This window comes from Protopterus annectens, chromosome 1.part2 (genome assembly GCF_019279795.1).
Source record: "Protopterus annectens isolate FY-2018-M chromosome 1.part2, PAN1.0, whole genome shotgun sequence".
Taxonomy (NCBI): Eukaryota; Metazoa; Chordata; order Ceratodontiformes; family Protopteridae; genus Protopterus; species Protopterus annectens.
In genome coordinates, this window is record NC_056727.1 from 1,243,876,460 (window position 1) to 1,243,899,933 (window position 23,474).

The 23,474-nt window shown below is 43.0% G+C and overlaps 1 protein-coding gene across 1 annotated transcript in view; it reads right to left on the reverse strand.

Moving 5' to 3' along the window:
• The window catches only part of ZMPSTE24 (zinc metallopeptidase STE24), an 842,432-nt gene that overhangs the window by 348,217 nt on the left and 470,741 nt on the right, over nucleotides 1–23,474 (reverse strand). The gene's annotated exons all lie outside the window — the stretch shown is intronic.

A 23,474-nucleotide genomic window follows, 5' to 3' on the forward strand; every position in this document is an offset into this window, starting at 1 on the left:
CTTCACCTCAAAAATCTAGATCCCTCAGAACCACAAGGGCGGAGACTTAAACCTTGACACGGTTATAAATAGAACGTGCTGGAGGGACAGATTCATCACCCAGAGACTCCCTATGCTGTGGAACAAAATCCCGGTACATGTGAGGCAGAGCACCTCTCTGGCCTTGTTCAAGAGGAATCTTGACCAATGGATGGGAGATTGCAGATATACCCCAGGGATTACTTCAGTGTCACTGCTTGACAGAGGCACAGCAAAATGATAGGCATAGTTTTTATTCAAACTAAAGGGGTGGCGAAAGCCACATAACTATGGGCTAGGCTTATAAATGCCCTTGGGCAGATAGCCTAGTATGAACCTATGAACCTATGAACCTAAAAGGTTTCCCCAACGGGGTACTTAGCTTTGTAGAAGACTTCGGTTCTGGATTCGGAATGAAAATCTCAGGAGTCGGCCGACCGGCACTTGCGAACTGCTTCTGCTTCAGGCATTGCGCGGCAAGAAAGACTGAAGAAAATGACGTCGGCTGCATCTTATATATCCCTGTCGCACTAACGTCAGGGAGGAGGAGACAGGAACCAACGCTGGACCAAGACTTTGGAACTCAGGCCGACTGGAGAACCGCCTGACGGCAGGATAACCCAAGTGTAATGACTGCAACAGTGTAACACGATGAACATCAGTGTTTTTATATACTGCCATAAGGCATTTAGACTGTTGTACTTTATCTACTAGCTCTTGCCGGAACTGAATTGTGTGCTCCAGTTTATGGCCTCAAACAACACATGGAGGATGAATATAAATACATTTCCTATACATCTTTGTGTCAAAGAGGAATAAGCCTCCTACAATGCCACAGGTGATCAGAGTTCAAACAGCTGCGTGTGTGCCTGTACAAGATAGTTGGGGGGGATAGGAGTGGATGGCCACTGCTGGCTCACCACAAGGGTTATATCTAGGTGCAGAACTACATGCTACTCAGTGCAGTCTGGCCCAGTCATGTCTACGCCTTCATAAAATATTAAGCACTTGGAAGCTGAGGGGAACATAGAAAGTGGAGGCATGCTTCCCCTTGGGAGGAACAATCCTTGGCTTGGAGGAGCTAGAGAGGGTTGCTTCCTGAATACTGGATAGGCTGCTCCCAGGACAAGCAAAACTGGCCTACTAAACCACCAGACTAACTGGGGAACACAGGGGCAACTGGAGTTCACATGCAAGAACAAATTGGCTACTGGGGATCTCACCTCAGCCAGAAATACCCCCCCCCCCCAAATAATGAATGGGCCAATAAGGTAATGGTAGAAAAGCCATCAGGTAAGGTCTTGAGGAGGGTGGTAAAATAAATACTTCCCAAACCTGTCCCAGTACTGGGCTCTATCAACAGATGGCCTGCAGGATTGGAACCTAAGGGCTGCTGCTAGAATATTAGGCTTCAGGATCTCCAACCAACAGTTTAAATCATTAGGGAACCAGATGATCTCTGTTTTTCTAAGTAAGGGTAGTTCAGTACCAGGGTTGTCCCATGCTGTACTGGTGGCTAGCTTACCATTAACCTTTGTTGTAAGCGGAGGAACCACCAAAGTAGTACACAGAGAAGTCTGAAAGGCATGCTGAAATGACTTGTGTAGGAAGGAATGTGGGTGAATGAGCCAGTGCCCCTGTGCCTTATTTATAAGGATCTCCATGATTACAGGGTCATCTGAGGAACATGGAGGGAAATCTGAGCCCCTCTTCATCATCAGGCAAGAATGACTCAAAATAAAGTCCATGTGCGTCTTCTTGAACCTGTGTTTTCTGCATCTCTCTCTTGGTAACAGGTCTAAAAAAACAAAGAAGCATGGTCCAAGCATGAAGTCATGGACAGACATTGCTTGAGGCCTTGGGACAGCCTCTGTTCTCCTCTTGGGCCAAGTTGGATAGCACATGTTCAACCAAAGAAATACCTGCTATCTAGGTGACAACCAACATATTGAACAGGAGCAGGTATCCAAGTGAACAAATGCAGAGTTCCATGCAATGCTGATGTCAATGTCAGCACAAATGTCAACAAATAAAAGGTGAACTCAGTTGATATCTGCAACAATGATGACAGGCTCAGTACTGAATATGAACCCTAGAGTTGGTACCAACTTGCTTAGTTACATCAGCAGTGTTGATGCGAAAACACTGACATCCAACTTGACAGAGATGTCAAAGCCTATGGCTGCAGACTCAAGGTCAACACAGACAATTCTTCGTAAGTAAATACTGGCATCATATAAAATGATAGACTGTACCCAAGTCAAAACTATAACTCTGATAAACAACAAACTGCGGCAAAAGTACAGTTTTGTACCTACCATAAATGTAGATGTTCGAGTGCTCATACAGCTGCAGTCATTACAGAAGGGTTATCCTGCCGTCAGGCGGGTCCTCGGTCAGCCGAATTCCAAAGTCTAGGTCCGGCGTCGGTTGTCGTCGCTTCTTCCCTGATGTCAGTGCGGCAGGGGTATAAAAGAGGCAGCCGACGCCATCTTCTTCAGTTTTTCTTGCCCCAGATGTCAGGTGCCCCCAGAAGGAAGGCAAAACATAAACTTATGTAATCATGCAATATAGAATAATCAAAAAACAGTAGTTGCAAGCAAATGCACCATAAAAGAATACCCCAAATAGGTTGTATGAGAAGGTGTTTGTCTTGAGGTCTGTCCTAAGAGGGGAGGGGGGGTAACCTGGACTGCAGCTGTATGAGCACTCGAACATCTACATTTATGGTAGGTACAAAACTGTACTATGTTCATCGTGCATACAGCTGCAGTCATTACAGATGGGAAGAATCCCAAAGCTAAGTAGGGGTGGCAGGCACTAAGTGGAACTAGGAGGAGCAAGGATGCCCTGCAAAACTGCTGTGGCAAATCCCGCACTAGATTTAGAGTATAGTGGAAGGTGATAGTGTTTGGAGAAAGTGTGCACTGAACTCCAAGTGGCTGCTTCCAAAATGTCCTTGGTAGGAACCCCCCTGAGGAAAGCTGCAGAGGTAGCTGTGGCCCTGGTGGAGTGGGATCTGATGCTTGTAGGCACAGTTTTTCCATGAAATGAGTAACAAAAACGTATGCAGTGGGATATCCATTTTGAGATTGTCTGTTTGGAAATAGCCTTTCCTTGAGCACCTGTAGCATAGGACACAAAGAGCTGCTCGGATTTCCTGAATGGCTTTGTCCTGTCCAAATAATAATGAAGTTGTCTGTGAATGTCCAAGGAATGCAGTAGTCTTTCCCCTTTGTTTTGTGGATTAGGATAAAAGGTAATTAAGTGGATAGTCTGATTCAAAGCTACACTGGATACTACCTTTGGCATAAAGGTAGGGTTGGTTCGTAAGGAAACTCTGTCCTGATGGAAAATGATGAAAGGTTGCACAGCCATGAGGGCCTGTAGCTCCGAAACCCTGCGTGCTGAGGTGACAGCCAGAAGGAAGGCTATTTCCCATGACAAGTATTGTAGTTCTGTTGAAGCAGCTGGCTCGAAGGGAGGAAGGGTCAGCTCTTCCAATACGAAGTTGAGGTCCCAAGCAGGGACTGGTGGTTTCCTTGGGGGTTTTATATTCTTTGCCCCTCTGAGGAACTGTCTTGAGAGAGGATGAGAAAATAAAGGAGGATCTGTGTTGTATTGTACAGAAATGGCTGAAGCGTGGATTTTGATGGAGGAGAAGGAAAGTCCACTGTTTAACATCTCAGCTAGGTACTATAAAATGTGAGGTAAATTTATTACCAAGGATTCTGGCCCTTTTCTTGATTACAGGCACAAAATCGTTTCCATTTGGCGGAGTAGGCTTTTCTAGTAGAAGGTCTTCTGGCCTCCAAGATGACATCCTGCACCTCCTTGGAGAGGAGGGTCTGTTGGGAAATCAAGGAATTCTCCATGCAGCTAGATTTAGGGTTTTGAGCTGGCTGTGAAGAGTCTTGTAGTTGTGCTGGGACAGCAGAAGAGGGACTAGAGGTAGGATCCATGGTGGGGAATGTGTCAGGCTATTCAGGAGCGGATACCAGTGTTGTCTTGGCCAGTCTGGAGCAATGAGAATCATTTTCGGCCTCTCTGCTCTGGCTTTTAATAGAACTTTGGGCAGCAGAAGAAGAGGCGGAAAGGCATAGACTGTCAACGTTGTCCAATTGAAAGAAAGTGTGTCCACTTTCCAGGCCTGTGGATGATAGGTCCTTGAACAAAATTTTTTCAACTGGTAATTTCTGTGGGTAGCAAAGAGATCTATGTCTGGCTGTCCCCATGCCCGAGTTATCTTTGTGAAAACTTGAGGATGCAACTTCCATTCGTGTGGATCTGTCATATTTCTGCTTAGGCTGTCTGCCAGTGTGTTTTCCTTCCCTGGCAGGAATTGCGCCTGTAGTTGAATTTGCAATTCCAGTGCTGTGTTCCATAGTGTCATGGCTTGCCTGCACAGGGGGTATGAATGAGTTCCCCCCTGTTTGTTTATGTACCACATCACTGTGGTGTTGTCTGTCCTCATCAATAGCTGGCCTGGATGCAATAGGTCTTTGAAGGCCATAATAGCATTTTGCACGGCTAGCATTTCCTTTTGGTTGATGTGTAGGTGCTTCTCTTTTTGGGACCATTTTCCCTGAATGTACTGATCTGTCATGTGTGCCCCCCCCCAGGCGTAGTCTGAGGCGTCTGTTGTGATGATTTGAGTTGCTTGAGGTACGCAGAAAGGGAGACCTATGGTTCTTTGGCATGCTTGAGCCCACCACAGAAATTCCTTTTGAAGGCATGGAATGAGTGGTATAATTGTTTCCAAGCTGTGGCTGTGTTGAGACCATAAGTTTTTTAGGTACCATTGAAGTTTCCTCATATGCAGCTTTGCACATGGGATTAGTAGGATGCAAGATGCCATGAATCCCAGAGCCTGCAGGACTTTCCTTGCAGTCAGCCTGGTGAAGGTCGCCATTTTGCTGAAGTATTGAGACAGTTGCCCTTGTTTGTCTGGCGTGAGGTAGGCCATCTGGGTGGTTGTCAAGCTGGCACCCAGGAAAATTATTTGTTGAGAGGGTATTAGTTTTGATTTCTTTTTGTTGACTGTGTATCCCAGAAAGTTCAACAGTTTTATTACAAACGCCAGGTGTTTCAGAAGTATGTCCTTGCTGTCCGCTTGGATCAGGCAGTCGTCCAGATATGGGTATATTTGTATTCCTTGTAGTCTGCAGAAGGCGATTACTGATGCCAGGCATTTCGTAAACACTCTGGGTGCAGTAGATAAGCCAAAGGGCAATGCAGAGAATTGATAATGGGTTGAACCTGTAAGAAATCTGAGGTATCTTCTGCAATCTTGTCTGATAGGGACATGCAGGTATGCCTCCTTGAGGTCCAATGATACCAGCCAAGACTCCTTGCTCAGCATGGGAAGAAGCTGCTGTAATGTGAGCATCTTGAATTTTGGTACCTGTAAATATGTGTTTAGGATGGATAGGTCTAAGATAGGTCTCCAATCTTTGTCTTTCCTTGGTACCAGGAATAGTCTGGAATAAAACCCTTGACCTTGTTCTTTTGCAGGTACCTCTTGAATCGCTTTCATGTCCATGAGAGCCAAAATTTGTTTTTGTGCCTCTGCCCTTTGATTTTGTGGCAGGTTTGACATGCCTCTCATTTTTGGAAGGGTGTGAAAGTGGAACCTGTAGCCTCTGTCTATAATGTCCAGAATCCATTTGTCTTTTGTAACAATATGCCAATTTTTTGAGAATAATGCCAGTTTTCCGCCCAAAGGTGCTGCCATTAAAGCTTTGCTTGGCAGGTAAAGGGGGAAGTCATTGTGTCTGTTTTCTAAATGACTGTGATCTATCTTCTCCATCTCTTGGGGTTGGTGCTTGCCACGGTCTGGCTCTGAAAGATCCTTGAGGTTGCCCTCTACCCCCTTGGGCGTCTGTATCTGCCCCTTTGAGGTCTGTCTGTGGCTGGAAAGGACCAATTTTTTGAAGGCCAGTTTCTGCTGAAACGTGGAGGTTGTACCTGCAGGAAATCTTTCACTGTTTGCATTGATTTCACTTTTTCCTCCATTTTCTTTAGTACCTCCTCAGCTTTAACACCAAACAATACATCGTTTTGAAGAGGTGCATCTAATAATTTAGCTTTGAATTGATCTGGTAAGGCTTGCTCTTTGAGCCAAGCATGTCTACGTATAACAGACCCTGTAACAGCAGCTCTACATGAGACCTCAAAAGCATCAAAACCACACTGCAAGGTATGTTTACCCACTTGCTCTGCACCATGCAACAAATCCTGCAACTCTTTTAAATCTGGTTGTTCTGGTTGTGTCATTTTGCTTTTCAACTGAGATAACAAAAACTGCTGATACTTTAACATATGGAACTGACAGTTTAATGCCCTCATGGTTAAAGTGGCCGAGGTGTACACCTTTTTCCCCCACCTTTCTAAAGCTCTGGAATCGCTCTCTGAAGGTAATGGGTTTTTAGCAGTAGAGGCCTTAATTCCCTTGGGACCCTGTGAAATAGTTTCTGGGTCAACAGTATGGCTTTTGTATATGAACTGGTGTGAATCAGGAACCCGGTAATACCTGTCAGGTTTAACAGGAGCTGGAGGTAAAGAATCTGGATTAAGGCTGGCTTCTGTGTACACATCATCCAAAATATCTAAAACAGGAGGGATAGCCAGGGGCCTATGCTGGGGAAGCAAGAGAAAATCCCTGAGCCTTTTCTTGCAATCTGAGTAATCTTGGCCTTCCCAGTGAAAGTGTTCCCTCAATGTATGTAGGGTTTCCCCAAAAGAGTAGTCCTCGGGGGGGGGGGGGGCGAGGGAATAGACTCCTCTACATCAGTCTCTTCAAAAGGAGAATAGGCATAGTCCTGGTCCTCAGAGTGTTCAGAGGTAATAGAGGCTTGATCTGAGGAAGGGTAGTCTTCCTCTAACCTGGGCCTTTTGTCCGAGGGGGGTTGAGAACCCCTGATAAGGGTAATCAAATCCTCAGCCATTTTGAGCACCTGTTTTTTAGGCATGGGGCCTTGAGAGGGGGTCTGAGGTCCCTGTTTTTTGGTTTTCACGGCTGCTTTAGATTTAGTGAAAGCTTTAATAGAGAAGGAGGAAAGCCTGAAGACACCTTGAGAAATGGCAGGTCTGTCTAAACTCTGAGTTTCTCCGCCAAGAGTGGCGTCGGTATCTGTAGTAGAAATGGGGACCGAGGAGCCTGTGACCTCGGGTACTGAAGACACCAGTAATGTTGTGTCATCGGTACTCAGGGGCTGCATAGGCGCCTCGCTGAGAACCGGTAGTCGGCCTAAGCGTGGTGTCAGTAGTCGGTGCGGACCTCGTATGTCGGTCCTTATCTTTGCATCTTTTACTCAAAACTAGAATCGGAGTATCCGACGACATAATATAATTAATTTTTTTACCAAAATAGTGAAGGGCGAACTCCGCCCGGCGCTTAATAGTGCGCTTGTTGAATCTAGCACAAAAACGGCAGGCCGAGACGTCGTGGTCTGGGCCTAAGCAAGGTATACAGAAAGAGTGGAAATCCTTATGCGGTATTTGCTTCCCACATGAAATGCAATTATTAACTTTGTCTGACATCGGTCTGAGGCAAGAAAAGTTTCCCCAATGGGGTACTTAGCTTTCAAGAAGACTTCGGCTGAAATATTTTCGTAAATCTCAGGAGCTGGCCGACCGGCACTTGTGAACTGCTTCTGCTTCGGGCACCGCACGGCAAGAAAGACTGAGGAAGATGGCGTCTGCTGCCTCTTTTATAGCCCTGCCGCACTGATGTCAGGGAAGAAGCGACGACAACCGACGTCGGACCTAGACTTTGGAATTCGGCCGACCGAGGACCCGCCTGATGGCAGGATAACCCTTCTGTAATGACTGCAGCTGTATGCACGATAGTGGAATAAAAAGCCTCTATCCACATTACAATCAGAGAGGCAATGAGACTGCAGATATTTCTCTCTGAAGCCTGCATGAGTGTTTTCACAAACAAATATATCACTGGAGGATCCAGGACACAGGACCTTGCAGAAGCTGGTCTAGATGTCACAAGTTGAGAGGATTCCTTATCAGCCAAAGATAAATTAGTGAAATCACTTAGTTTAATAGGAAATTTAGAAGTTATAATTTTTAAGGTAACTGTAGGAAACACCATTAAATCAATGACTTTTTTGCTTGAAGACCTTGACAGGAATACCTCTGTTTCTCAGTCCAACACTTTAACTTACTTTTGTGAGCTTTAGGAGGGAATCAGAGGTGACCTCCTCCAGTGGAATGCTCTGGAGAAGACCATCAGCAGACAGGGAGTCCATAATATGAATTGTCTTGAGACTCTGTGGGCTCTATGTCCTCTACGACAGAAAGTAAAGGAAAGACCGAACCCCTCCATGTGGGAACAAGGTAAGCTCCAAGTGAGGAGCAACTCTTGAATGCCAATACAGAGACAGGTCTCAATGCCACCTCTGTAGGATCCAAGGATCCTGACAAAGGCAAGCTACAAGAACCTATCCAGCTCTGCAGCTAATACTGATGCTGAGCTACCCAAGGCTCAAGCACTGAAAGGAAGGGATGGCTTGACAGTTTGAGAGTCGATGCCATCCCTGATCCCTCAATTCCAAGGCCCATTGAGATCTGAAGCACTCAGAGACAACTGAGGCAGAGAAATGGTCAGTGCTGAACTCCAGTCCTTTGAATCAGACGAGGGCAAGTCCCAGGATTCACTCAGATACAGGTACCCAGACTCAGACAGTTGGCTCAGCGGAGGAGTAATGATCAGAGGGAAAGAAGGAGCAAGTCTTGAGCCTCTGACAGGGGTCAGAGATGGCAGAACCATTCAAATGAGTTTGAGTCATCAGGAACTTCCTTATCATTCTGTCCCTTTCCACTTCAGAAAAGGGACCGAAGGACAGCACTGGTCTTTGGGATGATGCAGTGGAAGGTGGTCTTGATACCTAGTGAAAGGGCCTTTCCTGCAAGAAAGGTGAACTTAGCTTAGGGCTTGCCAGGTCTGGAGAAAACCATGCAGTAGGGTATCTAATCCTGACAGACTCCAGAGTCAAGGCCTGAACTGAAAGTATGGCATCTTTGGCACCAGGATAGACTGACCGAAATGTTCCAGAGAACGTTCCCTAGAGGAGTCCTTCTCCTCAAGTTTCTCCTTAAGCTGTTCATTACTCGTTTCTTCACTCTTCTCCCCTTTACTCTTATCAAGATGGTTTCCTCACTACTGGTGAAGAGGGTGAGGAAGACCGTAAAGAAGGAACTTCTTCCAATGTGGAAGAAAGAAGCCCATTAATAGCAAATTTGTTGTGCCTCTCAGTTGTAGCTCTAGCTCCAAATGTGGCACAAATGGAATATTCTTTATCCAAATAAACAATACACACATTTTGAGAGAATCCTGGTTGTGGATTTTATATACACGAGATTCGCACTTTTTGAAACCGCATGGTTTCTCCGCCATACTGAAGGAGGGAAAGAGCCTAGATTAGCCACAAAAAAAAAAAAAAGTAACATTACCTAGAGCAACAAGATATGACTGTCACAAGCCACAACAAGCAACAAAAAATGACAGGCAAAATCAACTGACCGACCCCAAAAAGTAACAACTGGCAAGATGGATGGAAAGGAGAACTACATCAAGTAGTGCCAAGAAAGAGGCAAAGATTTTTTTTTTTTTTTGGTAGGAGAAGAAAAAAGAATGAGAGAGTCAAATGAATATAATAGAGACGACAACTGTCCCAAAGGGAAAATGAGATGAGAAAAGGTTCCACTTATCTGACACCTAAAGCCGGAGTCTAGAGATCCACATCCAAAGCAATAGGGTGGCAAATGAGATCTAAGGTAACATAGTAAAAGGAGGTAACAATGAGTAAAGGAAGCAGTCTGAGCCCTGGATCCAAAGCCTGAGTGTGACTGTCGGATCCAATCAGATCTGACCCTACCCATTTATAGAGTACAGACAGAAGAGAGAGCATAGGATCAGTAGGTTCCGAGATATTTTCATGGCCTTGACTGTAAACCAATTTTCAGTCTGCAAAGCATTTTTCAGTGTCGGGATCTATCAGTTGAGGCCAACGCAATATCAAGAAAAGTTTTAATATATTTTTTTCCAATAGATGTTGGAGATAAAAGGCTGACAAATGCCACATTTCTGTAAGACAAAATGACATACGTGTGATTTAAATACTTTTTAACTTGCCATTTCCTGAAAATGGTAGTTAAAAAAAGATCTTATTTTTTCTCCAGCAGGCAAGCACACGATCTCCCGTGTAGGTGTTCTGTTTCTCCCCTAAATTCTATACAGTGAGGAAAATGGCAAAAGCCCTCAAAAAGCACCCCTCCAGCTTGCACAACACAACACATTTTGGTGAAACTCACTCGATCATCAATGCTTCAATGACATGTACATAAGCCTTCATCTTGCAGTGGAATTTGATTTCCAAATTCACATCTCTTGAAAGAATGGTCCATTGTTAACCGTGTTAAGCACCAAAACAGAAGTGAGTAAACAAAAGTACCTTCCTGCATACACCATCAGTAATTATTTAAAAAAAAGGAAAAGGGGATAACACCAGTTCATGCAAAAACAGGAATGGGTCAAGAAAAAAGTGCCAAAGGGTCTAGGACGCAGAAAAAAGAAAAACTCTAAAAAAGGTGAACAGACAGTGGAATGAGTAAACTAACAATAGAAAAATCCAATTAACACAAAGTGAAAACATTTTACTGCAAAATAACTACATAGCCTAGACCCATTTCTCAGACACAATAATTGCTGTGGCACAGCAAAAGATGAAGGCTTATATGCAATGCATTATGAGTAAAGTGGAGGGACTTGAGAAAGTTTCAAATTCTGAGATGGTCAACATCTGGCAGTATTACTGCTACTGTTAAACAAGGCTGGACCCTTCTCTTACACCTGATCATTGGAGATGAGGAGCTAAGCTTCTTTATGGCCAATAAGCCTTTATCTAGTTCACCAAACCTATGAACTTTCCAAGATCACAGAGAGGATGTGCCAGAAGGCCTCCATAACAGACATCACCCAAGTGCCCTGTTGACACAGAGTTATGACTCTTGACTCATCATCTTAACTCAATATAAAAGGTGTGTGTGTGTACGTATGTATGTATGTATGGATGGATGGATGCAGGTGGACGTATGTGTGTTGACGCTGGCAAGGTCCACTACAGGATATAATCTTCATGTCCCACTAAGTACAGTTGTGTATACCTACCATAAATGTAGATGTTAGAGTGTCTTCACTGTTGCAGTCATAACTGTAGGGTACTCCTGCCGGCAGGCAGCCCGAGGTCGGCCAGAATATCAAAGTCTGGGTCCGGCGTCGGCTGTTTCAGCTAGAACCCTGACATCAGAGCGCATGGGTATAAAGCTGACAGCCGACGCCATCTTCTCCAGCCTTTCTTGCCCTGATGTCAGAAGCCCCCATAAAACCAAAAGGTGTCCCAAGGGAAACACAAATACACCAGAAAGGTAGTGGAAAAGGAAACACAGTAAGCAAATAGAAACAAGAAAGGTCTGGAGGGAGGGAAACACCGACTGCAACAGTGAAGACACTCTAACATCTACATTTATGGTAGGTATACACAACTGTACTATGTTCTTCGTGTTTCACTGTTGCAGTCATAACTGTAGGGTAGAATCCCAAAGCTGAGAATACGGGAGGAGGTTAAGAAGTAGAAGGAGCAGCTAGAAAGACCCTGCAAGACAGCAGAGGCAAAGCCTGCCCTAGACTTAGAGTACAAAGGGAGGTTATAGTGCTTGGAAAAAGTATGCACAGAGCTCCAAGTGGCAGCCTCCAGAATGTCCTTGGTAGGAACTCCTCTGAGAAAGGCTGCTTAAGTGGCAGCTGCTCTAGTAGAATGAGTCCTGACGGTACCTGGAATCTGTTTTCCATAAAGAGAGTAACAATATCTTATTCCATGAGCAATCCATTTGGAAATAGTTTGCTTAGAAATGGCTTTACCAAGAGAACTGGAAGCAAAAGAAATAAGCAATTGATCTGATTTTCTGAAACTTTTAGTTTTGTCCAGGTAAAAACGTAGTTGTCTGTGTACGTCCAATGAATGCAAAATCCTTTTCCCCCATATTTTGGGGATTTGGAAAAAAGGTAGGAAGGTGAATAGTCTGATTTAGAGCCACTCTAGAAACAACCTTAGGCATAAAAGTAGGATTGGTCCTCAAGGAAACTCTGTCCTGATGGAAAATGAGGTATGGTTCCACGGCCATGAGGGCTTGTAACTCAGACACCCTTCTGGCAGAAGTCAAGGCCAACAAGATAGCTGTCTTCCAGGATAAGAACTTAATGTCCGCAGAGGCAGCAGGCTCAAAAGGAGGCAAAGTAAGCTTTTCCAAGACATAGTTGAGATCCAAAGGAGGGACAGGAGGAGTTCTAGGAGGTTTTAAATTCTTAGCTCCTCTCAGAAATTGTTTGACCAACTGGTGGGAAAAAATGGGAGGATCACAATTGAAATGTGCTGAAATAGCAGAAGCATGAATTTTAATGGAAGAAAATGAAAGACCTTTAATCAAAAGGTCTGACAGATAAAGTAAAATAGATGAGATATCAGGTATTAAAGGATCAGAGCCACGATCCTGCATCCAAATACAAAATCTTTTCCATTTAGAAGTGTAAGATTTCCTTGTACTAGGACGCCTAGCTTCCAAAAGAACATCCAAGACTTGTTTAGGAAGAGAAGAAGGAATCAATTGCCTTTGATGAGCCAAGCTGCTAGACAGAGAGTCTTGACTTGAGAGTGAAATACCTGACCCTGATGCTGGGACAGTAGAGAATGGGTCAGAGGAAGACTCCAAGGAGGAACCAAGGAAAGGTGCAGTAGAGTAGGGTACCAAAACTGACTAGGCCAATTTGGAGCTATCAAAATGATCAGTCTGGGTTTGTCTAGCTTTATCTTTAGCAATACCCGAGGCAGAAGAGGAAGAGGAGGGAAGGCATATCCCGAAAGATTCCTCCAGCTGAAGGACAGGGCATCCACTTTCCAAGCTGTCTTGTGGAAGGACCTGGTGCAAAAGAGAGGCAACTGATGGTTGAGATGGGATGCAAACAGATCTATCTGAGGACAGCCCCAAACTGCAGTTATCTTGCTGAATAAGTTGGGGTCCAACATCCATTCGTGAGGATCCAAAATGTTTCTGCTTAGGCTGTCTGCTAAGAGATTTTGTTTTCCTGGAATGAACTGTGCCTGTAGATCCAGATTCAAATTTAGGGCTGTATCCCATAAGGTCATGGCAAGTCTGCAAAGGGGGTAAGAGTGAGAGCCCCCTTGCTTGTTTATGTACCACATGACTGTGGTATTGTCTGTTCGAATTAGCAGAGGTCCTGGCTTCAAAAGAGTCTGGAAGACTAGAAGAGCATTTTGGACAGATAACATTTCTTTCAAGTTGATGTGCCATAGAAGGTGTTTGTTTGTCCAAGAACCCTGTTGGCATTTGTCTAGAAAATGAGCTCCCCATGCATAATCCGAGGCGTCCGTGGTTATGATCTGAGTAGGTTGAGGTAGACGAAAGGGCTTGCCTTCATTCAAAACACACGCCCTGGACCACCAAAGGAATTCCTTCTGGAGGCAGGGAATCAGTGGAATCATTGTATCTAGACTGTGGCAATGTTGAGACCATACACTCTTTAGGTACCATTGAAGTTTCCTCATGTGAAGCCTCGCATTTGGAATCAACAGGATGCAAGAGGCCATGTAGCCCAGAGCCTGCAGGAATTTCCTTGCAGTGAGCTGAGTCAATGTTGCCAAGGTCTTGAAGATTGAAGCCAGCTGTAACTGTTTTTCTGGAGTGAGGAAGGCCTTCTGTAAACTTGTGTCCAAAAGAGCTCCCAAGAAGGTCATTCATTGAGAAGGAATCAAATGTGACTTTTTTGTGTTCACTGAGAATCCCAGTAGTAGGAGAAGACGTTGAACAAAATGCAGGTGTTGAAGTAGAAGGTCTATGTTGTCTGCCTGAATTAGACAGTCGTCCAGATAGGGGTAAATCTGAATCCCCTGAAGTCTGCAGTAAGCTACTACTGGAGCCAGGCATTTGGTAAAAACTCTGGGCGCAGTAGATAAGCCAAATGGCAGTACAGAGAATTGGAAGTGTCTCGAGCCTACCTTGAATCTGAGGTACTTTCTGCATTGTTACCTTATGGGGACGTGTAAGTAAGCCTCTTTTAAGTCCAATGTTACCATCCAAGCATCTTGTGAGAGCATTGGAAGAAGTTGTTGAAGTGTAAGCATCTTGAATTTTGGAATTTCCAAAAAGGTGTTTAATATTGAGAGGTCCAGAATAGGTCTCCAGGAGTTTTGTTTTCTTGGGACCAGAAAAAGTCTTGAGTAAAAACCTTTCCCCACCTCTAGAGGTGGAACAGGTTCTATGGCTCTTACGGCTAATAAAGCGTCCACTTGATTTAAGGCCTCTGTCCATTGATGTTTTGGCAGATCTGGCCAGCCGGAAGGCCTTGGCAGTGTGTGAAAGTGGAATCTGTAACCTTTCAAAATCACGTCTAACACCCATTTGTCCTGGGTAATGTGAGTCCAATTTTGGTAAAAAAGAGAAAGTTTTCCTCCGAGAGGGGCATCCAGGGAAGGAGGACCTGAAGCCCAACAGAGGGAGTCATTGAGTCTGCTTTCTTTGGGTTTGAGATCTGTCTTCTCCCCTTCTAGTTGAAGAAGCAGTCCACTGTCTAGATCTGTAAGAGGCCTGAGCCTGCGCCCGACCTCTGGAGCGTCTATATCTTCCCCTTTGAGGCCTGTCAGAGGAGGGAAAAGACCAATTTTTGGAGGGCCAATTTCTGGAAAATCTAGGAGGCTGTACCTGCAAGAAATCTTTTACATTCTGCATAGACTTGGCTTTTTCTTTCATCTTTTTAATAACCTCCTCAGCCTTAGACACAAATAAGACATCATGCTGAACAGGAGCATCTAGCAATTTTGCCTTAACTTGTTCAGGTAAATTCTGCTCACGAAGCCAAGCATGTCTCCTGATAACAGTACCAGAGGCAGCCGCCCTGCAAGAAGCCTCTAAGGCATCAAAACCACAATGTAAACTATGTTTGCTAACTTGTTCAGTAGCATGCAACACATCCTGTAATTCCTTGTCCTCAGCACATGCAGGAAAGGTAGAAATCCTTTGTTTTAAAACAGATAAAAGAAACTGTTGATACTTAAACATGTGAAACTGGCAATTTAAAGCTCTAATAGAAAGGGTAGCTGAAGTATAAATCTTTTTGCCCCACCTGTCCAAGGCACGAGAATCCTTTTCAGAGGGGATAGGATTCTTAGAGGAGGCGGCCTTAGCAACCTTGGAACCTTGCGAAATGGTTTCAGGATCAGAAGGGTTCTTGAATAAGAATTGATGGGAATCAGGGACCCTGTAAAATCTATCAGGCTTAGAAGGAGCAGGCGGCATGGAATCAGGATTCAAGTTAGCTTCAGAGAAGGCATCATCCACAATGTCAAGTACAGGAGGAATAGCTAAAGGCCTGTGTGCTGTGGGAGAAGAAGAAATTCCCTGAGTCTCTTTTTGGAAGCAGAATAATCCTGGCCTTCCCAATGAAAATGCTCCCTCATCTCATGCAAGGTTTCCCCAAAAGAGAAATCTTCAGGGGGAGAGGCAGAGGGAACAGAATCCTCTGCATCCGAATCCTCATATGGAGGAAAAGAGTAATCCTGATCAGAGGAAGAAACAGAAGATACAGAAGCCTGATCAGAGGAATCATAAGGGATATCCTGTCTAGACCTTTTCTCAGGAGGAGGGTGAGAGCCCCTAATCATAGTTAATAAATCCTCAGCCATCCAAAGTAATTGCTTCCGATTCTTAGGAGCTGAATCAGAAGAAGCTTGAGCAGAAAGTCTGGGTTTAGTCTTTGACTTAGCTTTTGTCTTTGAGGAAATAGTAATGTGTGAAGGCCTGAAGTCCCCCTCAGAAGCCGGTACCTGCACAGCGGTTCCTGACCCATCTGAAGGAGCAACGTCCGAAGGTCCTGCAGCAGACAAATTACTAGGCCTAGTTGGCTCGCCATGTGAGTCTGTGTCGGCCATCGGTTCTGAAGTGGCGGACGACAGGGACTGCAAAAGCGCCTCACTGACTACCGCCGAACCCGAAGCTGGCTCCGGCTTCAAAGAATCCTGTTTGGACCTCGGAGGCCTGTCCTTGTCTTTACCGACTACCGGACTACAGAAGAAGCGCAAAGTATCCGACGACATTCTATAATTAAATCGTCTACCGAAGTAATTCAAGGCCCAATCGTACCTATGCTTGATAGTGTGAGAATTAAACCTGGCACAGAACCGACAAGAAGAAACGTCGTGGTCAGGGCCTAAGCAAGGTAGACAGTAAGAGTGGAAATCTTTATGAGGCATTTGTTTTCCGCACGATACACAATTATTAACTTTTTCTGACATCGGAGGAGCAAGAAAAAAGTTTCCCCAACGGGGTACTTAACTTTGAGAAGAGAAGTAGAAAACTTCTGACCGACGACAATCACACCACGTTGTCTTGAAAACGCCAACCAACAACTAGCGAACTGCTTTGCACCGCACGGCAAGAAAGACTGGAGAAGATGGCGTCGGCTGTCAGCTTTATACCCATGCGCTCTGACGTCAGGGTTCTAGCTGAAACAGCCGATGCCGGACCCAGACTTTGATATTCTGGCCGACCTTGGGCTGCCTGCTGGCAGGAGTACCCTACAGTTATGACTGCAACAGTGAAACACGAAGAACATCAGGTGGGCACAGAATCTTTAACCTCATTTTAAAAGGGGGACCCCTATAACCCCCTTCAGAAGTGCAGTCTGGATCAGCTCCAACAGCTCTGCTACAAAAACTTAGCCTATGAGCAAAACCATTTGTGGGAGAGGACCTAACAGTACAATTCCATCATGAATCCTCTAGTCTTTCATGATGGCTCTCTAAAATGGGGCAATCTATGAGAACTACCACAATGGAGGCCCTACACAGTAGTCTGAACTTTGGATTCTTGGCAATTTTCCTACAGAACACTGATAAAAACCTGGTCAGGTTGCAACAGCCCAAACAAAAAGTTAAAATTAAAGGCTGATTACCTGTTCTCTGGAGGAAAAACGTATGAGACTGCTGTGAGCTTAAATGGGGGTGCATCACCATTGCCTATTTTGTAGCCATGGAATCAGTGTGCATTCAAGTTGCGTATATTTTAGATTTTATTTATTTACTTTTTACATGTTGAAGAGGGCTTGTGTGTGTTTAGGTTACATGTGATTTTGACCTGCTGAATCTGAGCTGTGGTTTTACAATCAACTATCCACTGACCGAACAGAGGAGCCATCCAGAACTGGTGGAGTCATCTACTTGGAACACTTAGCACTGAAAGAGGCAAAACTGTGCAACGCTTGAAAGGTTTCTTTGGTCTATGCAGAGGTGTCTCCTTGGAAGTTTGGCTAAGCTTGGAAAAGGGGCTGAAGAACTGAAAGGTGGTGACAAAGGTTTACCACAGTGAGGAAGACCTGCCCTCTTTAAGGTGTTGTCAACCAGGTCCTGTGATAGCAGGCTGGAAGAATTGCCACAGTGGAGGCAAGAAGAAGAAAAAAAATATATATACATATGTACGTGTATGCACCCCCTACTTTAATATTCTCACTCCGAGGTTGCACTATAGTGGGGAAAAGGGAATTTTCCCTTACCGCACCGTAGTACGACTGGAACAACAAGCATACTTGCACAAAAGTGCTGCTTCAGTGAACAGCACTTCCGCGCAAGTATGCTCACCAAATTGGGATTCGGTGAAAGATGCAGTTGAGCATCCGTACAGATCCCATATATATATATATATCTATATATATATATACATACACATATATACATATGTATATATATATATATACATATGTGTATATATATATATATATATATATATATATATATATACACACACACACACACATACATATATATATATATATATATATATATATATATATATATATATATATATATATATATATATATATATATATATTGCAACAAATGAAAGCCAACAGTGAAAACTTCTTTATTACAATCCCTGGCACCTAGGTATCAGATGCACATATACAATCACATATTTAACAGCCAAAGGAACATTTACATCAGTTTATCTTCAGTACTAAAATTAACCCTCAATGCATCATCACAGGTAGAGCTTACATGCAAGTCCCTTTCATTTATGAAAAATGCTGATATAAAATTCCACTAATTAAATTAAGACAGATTAATTTAGGTTTACATTTAAACCACAACTATATAAAAGTATGAGACGTGAGAAATCATTTTTGCCTCTAAAAATAAAGATTAATATGCAACATCTCCTGAGACAGAGCAACCAAAATTCCAAAAAGCACATATTTTCCGTTTTATATTTTATACATATAAAAAAAGAAAGAAAAAAAAAAGAAAGAAAGAAAACGGCCAGCAACAAGAAATATTTTAACTTTCATGTGCCCATGGTCACCGGACCTTTAAAGGACTCAAATTACAAAGTACTTTGAATTACTTATTTTAATGTCATATGTAAAGACCACCAATGAATGGCCAAGAATGACCAATTGATCGAAAATACAATTACATCAAGCATGGTAAAGAAAATACAAAAAAGTCAAAGGCAAATAAGACAACGTCTAGGTTTAAATTCAGATCCTTAAAGGAGGAGTATGGACATTTAAAATCAAAACAGCCCCCCCCCCCCCAAGTAAATGTTTTAATAGTTGCTTTTATTGTCATATTTAACTTGAGACAAAGTAGTCATAACACCTGATAGGGACCTATTGTAAAAGCTAGTAAAATGGAGTGCAACAGAGTTGTGAACATTCCTATTTACAATGTCATAGGTTCATAGAGGGTTATTAGACTAACAGTCCTAAAGCCCTTACAAGTCTAGCCATATTTAGCCTGAGTTGCCCCAATTGTCAGTGGTTAGGTGAGTGAAGTTTGCAGAGGTAAGGGTCTATGGTAGTTAATAACAGACTTCCTCTGTCCAGGAGGGACATGGGCGCCACCCCAGGAGTGAATTTCAGGTAACCCATCCAGGACTATACTCATATTCATTAATGCTTATCTTAAACTTTCTCTGCCTCAATGTAAGGTAGATGACCATTCATTGCCTAAATACATTCACTGTTACAATTCACTACTACGCCAAAGGGGATGATAATTTATGCTACCAATTTCAGAAGCAATATATTCCCCAGTGGTTTGATAACCCTGACATCTTCACCGAAAGTCTTAAACTGGCTGTCAGCAATGCAATTTAATACATTCCTGTCTTTTTTTAAAGCAAACTTGGCAACTAAGGGTACAAAAAATGAAATGTAATCTGTTCCCTCTCTCCCATGAAAAAAAAATTGAAGTCCTCTCTCTTAATACAACCACTGAAGTCATTTCTCACAGCAAATTATTAGGGGTAATAGTGGATGAAAATCTTACATTCAACCTGCATATAAAAAATTGCATAAGAAAGACTTCTCAAAAACTAGGGATGTTTTACAGAGCCAAAAACTCTCACAGAAGCAACTAAAACTACACTTACCACTACTCATCTTCTCCCCACACTTCTTTATGGCACTCTTACCCTTACTTACCTCCAGGCTTCACAAAAGTTAACATGAACAACGTTGTAACAAATTGCTAAATTTGCAGTAAATACCCCTTTCGGAGCTCAACATTGTATAGCACTAAAAAGCCCAAGTTGGTTAGACCTGCCTTGTTAGCTAACATACACAGCTTACCACCTACAAAATCAACCAGCATCCAGTTGCCTAACCAGCACTAAAAAACATTTCACACAACTATGTTTCCAGTCAGCCATTGCGAGTCAATGACCAAAAACTCCTATCCACAAATCTATCAAATCTGCTGGGCATCGTTTGTACTCGTACAAGGTTGCTAAGGCCCGGAGTTCCTTACCTGTATCCATCAGGTCATTCCCTCCCTCCCTCACATCTTTCAAAACCACTCTGAAAGACTTCCTAGCTAAAATCTGGCTCTGTTCTTCCTCAAAACCAGGATAAACTACATCCCTATATGTGAACAAGTATCTTTTCATTCCTTACACCCATTTACCCTCCCTTCTCCACTTACTTAGGTTCATAGGTTGGTACTAGGCTATCAGCCCTAGGGCCTATACAAGCCTAGCCATAACAATTCCCTGGCTATTTCTTCCCACATTATTTACTTTCCTGGACCCCTGTCTAGCAGGACGACTGACGTGATCCCTGGGGTGAATTTCCTTTCTCCCATCCAATCGTCAAGGTTCCTCTTGAAGAGGTCCAAAGAGGCACTCTGCTTGACATGTATGGGCAATCTATTCCAGAGTCTGGGGAGTCTCTGGGTCAGGAACCTATCCCTCCAGCATGTTTTGTTTATTGTGATGACAAGGTTTAGATCCCTGGAGCGTGTAGCTCTGAGGGATTGGGATTTCTTTAAGTGTAGCATGTCCAACAGCTCTGGGTTTGACATGGCCTTGTACGTTAAGCAGAGATCGCCTCTGAGTAGACGATATGCGACAGAGTATAGCTGGAGTTGTTTAAGGCGGTCAGCGTAGGGCATCTGCTTTAGGCCTGTGATTCTTTTAGTGAGGTATTTCTGAGGCCTTTCCAGTTGTTGCAGATGTCTTGAGAGGTACATACCAAATGAGGCGTTGTATTCTATAATGGGTCTAATGAGGGATGAGTACAGTGGGACAATGACCTCCTTTTTTCTGGATGAAAAGCCCTTCGTGATGAGGTGTGCCACATAGGATTTCCTGACTGTTGTGGCGATGTGGTTATCGAAGGTGAGACCACTGTCCACCTGTGTCCCTAAGTCTCTTATCACACTTTCTGTGTTTAGTGTACTGCCACCTATATGGTAATTCATGGATACATGTTTTTCCCAAAGGGATAACAATACATTTCTTGGCATTGAGCTTGAGCCCATGGCTCTGGCACCAAGCATCTGTTTCTGTAAGGCCCTTTTGTAGAGTATCCACACCATTTGGGGATTCAATAATGGCTCCCAGTTTGCAGTCATCTGCAAACTTTGTTAGCCAGAGTCCCTTAGTGTTGACCTGTACTTCAGAGAAGTAGATGCCAAACAAGAGCGGCCCCAGACTGAACCCTGAGGTACTCCACTTGTCACTTGTCTGGAGCTGGATTTGGAGTCGGCTACTTTTACAGTGTGGGTTCTATCAGTAAGCCATTTAGCAACCCATTGGGTGACATAGGGATTAATGCCCAACTTAGTAAGTTTATCTATGATTCCAGAGTGGGGGATGGTGTCAAAGGCCTTGGCAAGGTCTAGATAGGCTGTGTGGATCACCTTACCCTTGTCCATGGCTCTGGAGACTGATTCAAAGAAGTCAATCAGGTTCAGGAGACAAGATCAGCCCTTCACAAACTCAAACTGGGTGGGGTCCAGTGTTTGAAGGTTGCCAATGTCTTTGTTTATAAGTTCCATGATAATATGCTCCATGGCCTTGCAGATAAGGCTTGTCAGACTGATGGGACGGTAGTTTCCGGGATCCAAGGTGGATCCTCCCTTGTAGATTGGGATAACTGTAGCTCTGCGCCACTCAGTGGGCAAGAAACCTGAGGTGAGGTCCTTAACGTCTATCAAATTATATTCCCTGACTTTCTAAATATACCATAAGCCTGTTTTCCCTCACTTCATACTGCAATTCCTGTTTCTATTATACTAACTTCCCTTTATTTTCTCTACAAACCATCTAAATTTTTCTAAATACTAAAATGACTGTCATATAACTTGTACTGATTCTTAATTTATATTATGACTAATTTAATATAATTATTTAAACTGCAAATGTTTTTGTTTTATTTTTGAAGATTGCAAAATGAATGGTTCTTAAAATGTTTTGCAATAACTTGGAGCTTTTCTCCCCAAGCCTCAGCTGAAAATGGGCTTCTACCCAGTTGGGCTTTCCAGTTAATCAAATTTCAAATAAATAAATGAATAAATATAATCTAGTAAGATTTTCCAAGCTTTTTGCAACATAGATGGAAGTATTACCAAGTCATTTCTAAGATAAGGTAAACATCATTTTGGATTGGTATAGATGGTCTGAGGCCAATGACTCCATATCTAAACGTCTTGGACAGAACAATTTGTCTGCCCATGCCATAGGCCTTCCTTTAGACATTCATGGCTTCCTGTTATAACTTCTAGATGAAAACAATGCCACCATATTATGTCCCCTCCAAAAAAACCTTTTGCCAAACACTACAAGCTCATTCATCCTCAAAAGGTTCCCAGAAGGGAAGGAAGAAATATGGGGAGGGTGGTAGCTAGAATAGTGCAAAAACAATAATGGAGGCTATAGGTTTCCTGTATAAACAAAAGTTTTCTGGCCTTTCACATAGAATGAGATCTAAATACTTTATTTGTTTGCTGTGTATCTCATGACCAAATTTAACACCAAACCTAATGGACACAATGTAATGTAATGTAATGGAGGCCATGGATGCCTCCTTTGTTTCTTTGCAAATCAAGTTACATAAAGTTATGTGTTGATATAATAAAATTACTAATCTAACAACCAGTTTGCAAAAAAAAAAAAGAAAAAATCATGGTCATAAATACACAGGATTTTGCAGTAACCCACAAAAGGGTTGATATAAGAAGGGGAAAAGGAGGCACCTATGGCAGTGGTAGAAAAAAATTGTGGAGGAGACAAAAATAATGTAAATAAAAATGCTGACTTGTAGACAATCTCCTATGAAAAATGCCTTCCTGCCTCAAAACAAACTGTTGTGGTTAATATTCGTGCAGAGACTTGTGACATCCAAAGTAAGCCAAAACATGCCCATCTACCAGTGTTTCTATTAAATGTTATCGAATTATGTAGATAAGGAAGTAGCTGTAAAACTTTACCAAATAAGTTATTAATAAATCCAGTCATTAAATACAAACAGTCGTCTTACACAGGGGAGATGTGATATATACTTTTGGGAGGCAATAAAAAGTGGAAAAAAAACTAGATTCTGGCACTATTAGTTTAACTGCATGTTTATTAAAGAAACATAAACTTTGATACCTTTATGTTTACTCAAGAAAACCAAGTGTTGATACCTCTATATTAAGTACTCAACATTCTTCAACATCGGCATTCTAATTTTGAAAATGAACATCAGCGTAAGTAAATGTCATCCAGATATTAAAGGACTAATTTTAGGCACCAATTAACATTCAAAGTCATATTTTAGCCACTGATTTGCATTCATATGGAGTGCCAGATTACGATAGAGGTAATTTGCATTTTTTTAATTCAGTTTCTGATACAGATGCAAAGTCATGGAACATAGCAACAGTGGCTGTACATCAGTAAGTCATGCAGAATATTAATGCCTTGTATTAGATGCTGGCTCTGCAAAGAAGCAGCTGTGTATTTTTAACTACTTTTGTGGTTTACATTAATCATATCTGAGTATAAATGCATGTGCACAATTGTTTTTTGAGTTAGCAGTCAGAAGGCAG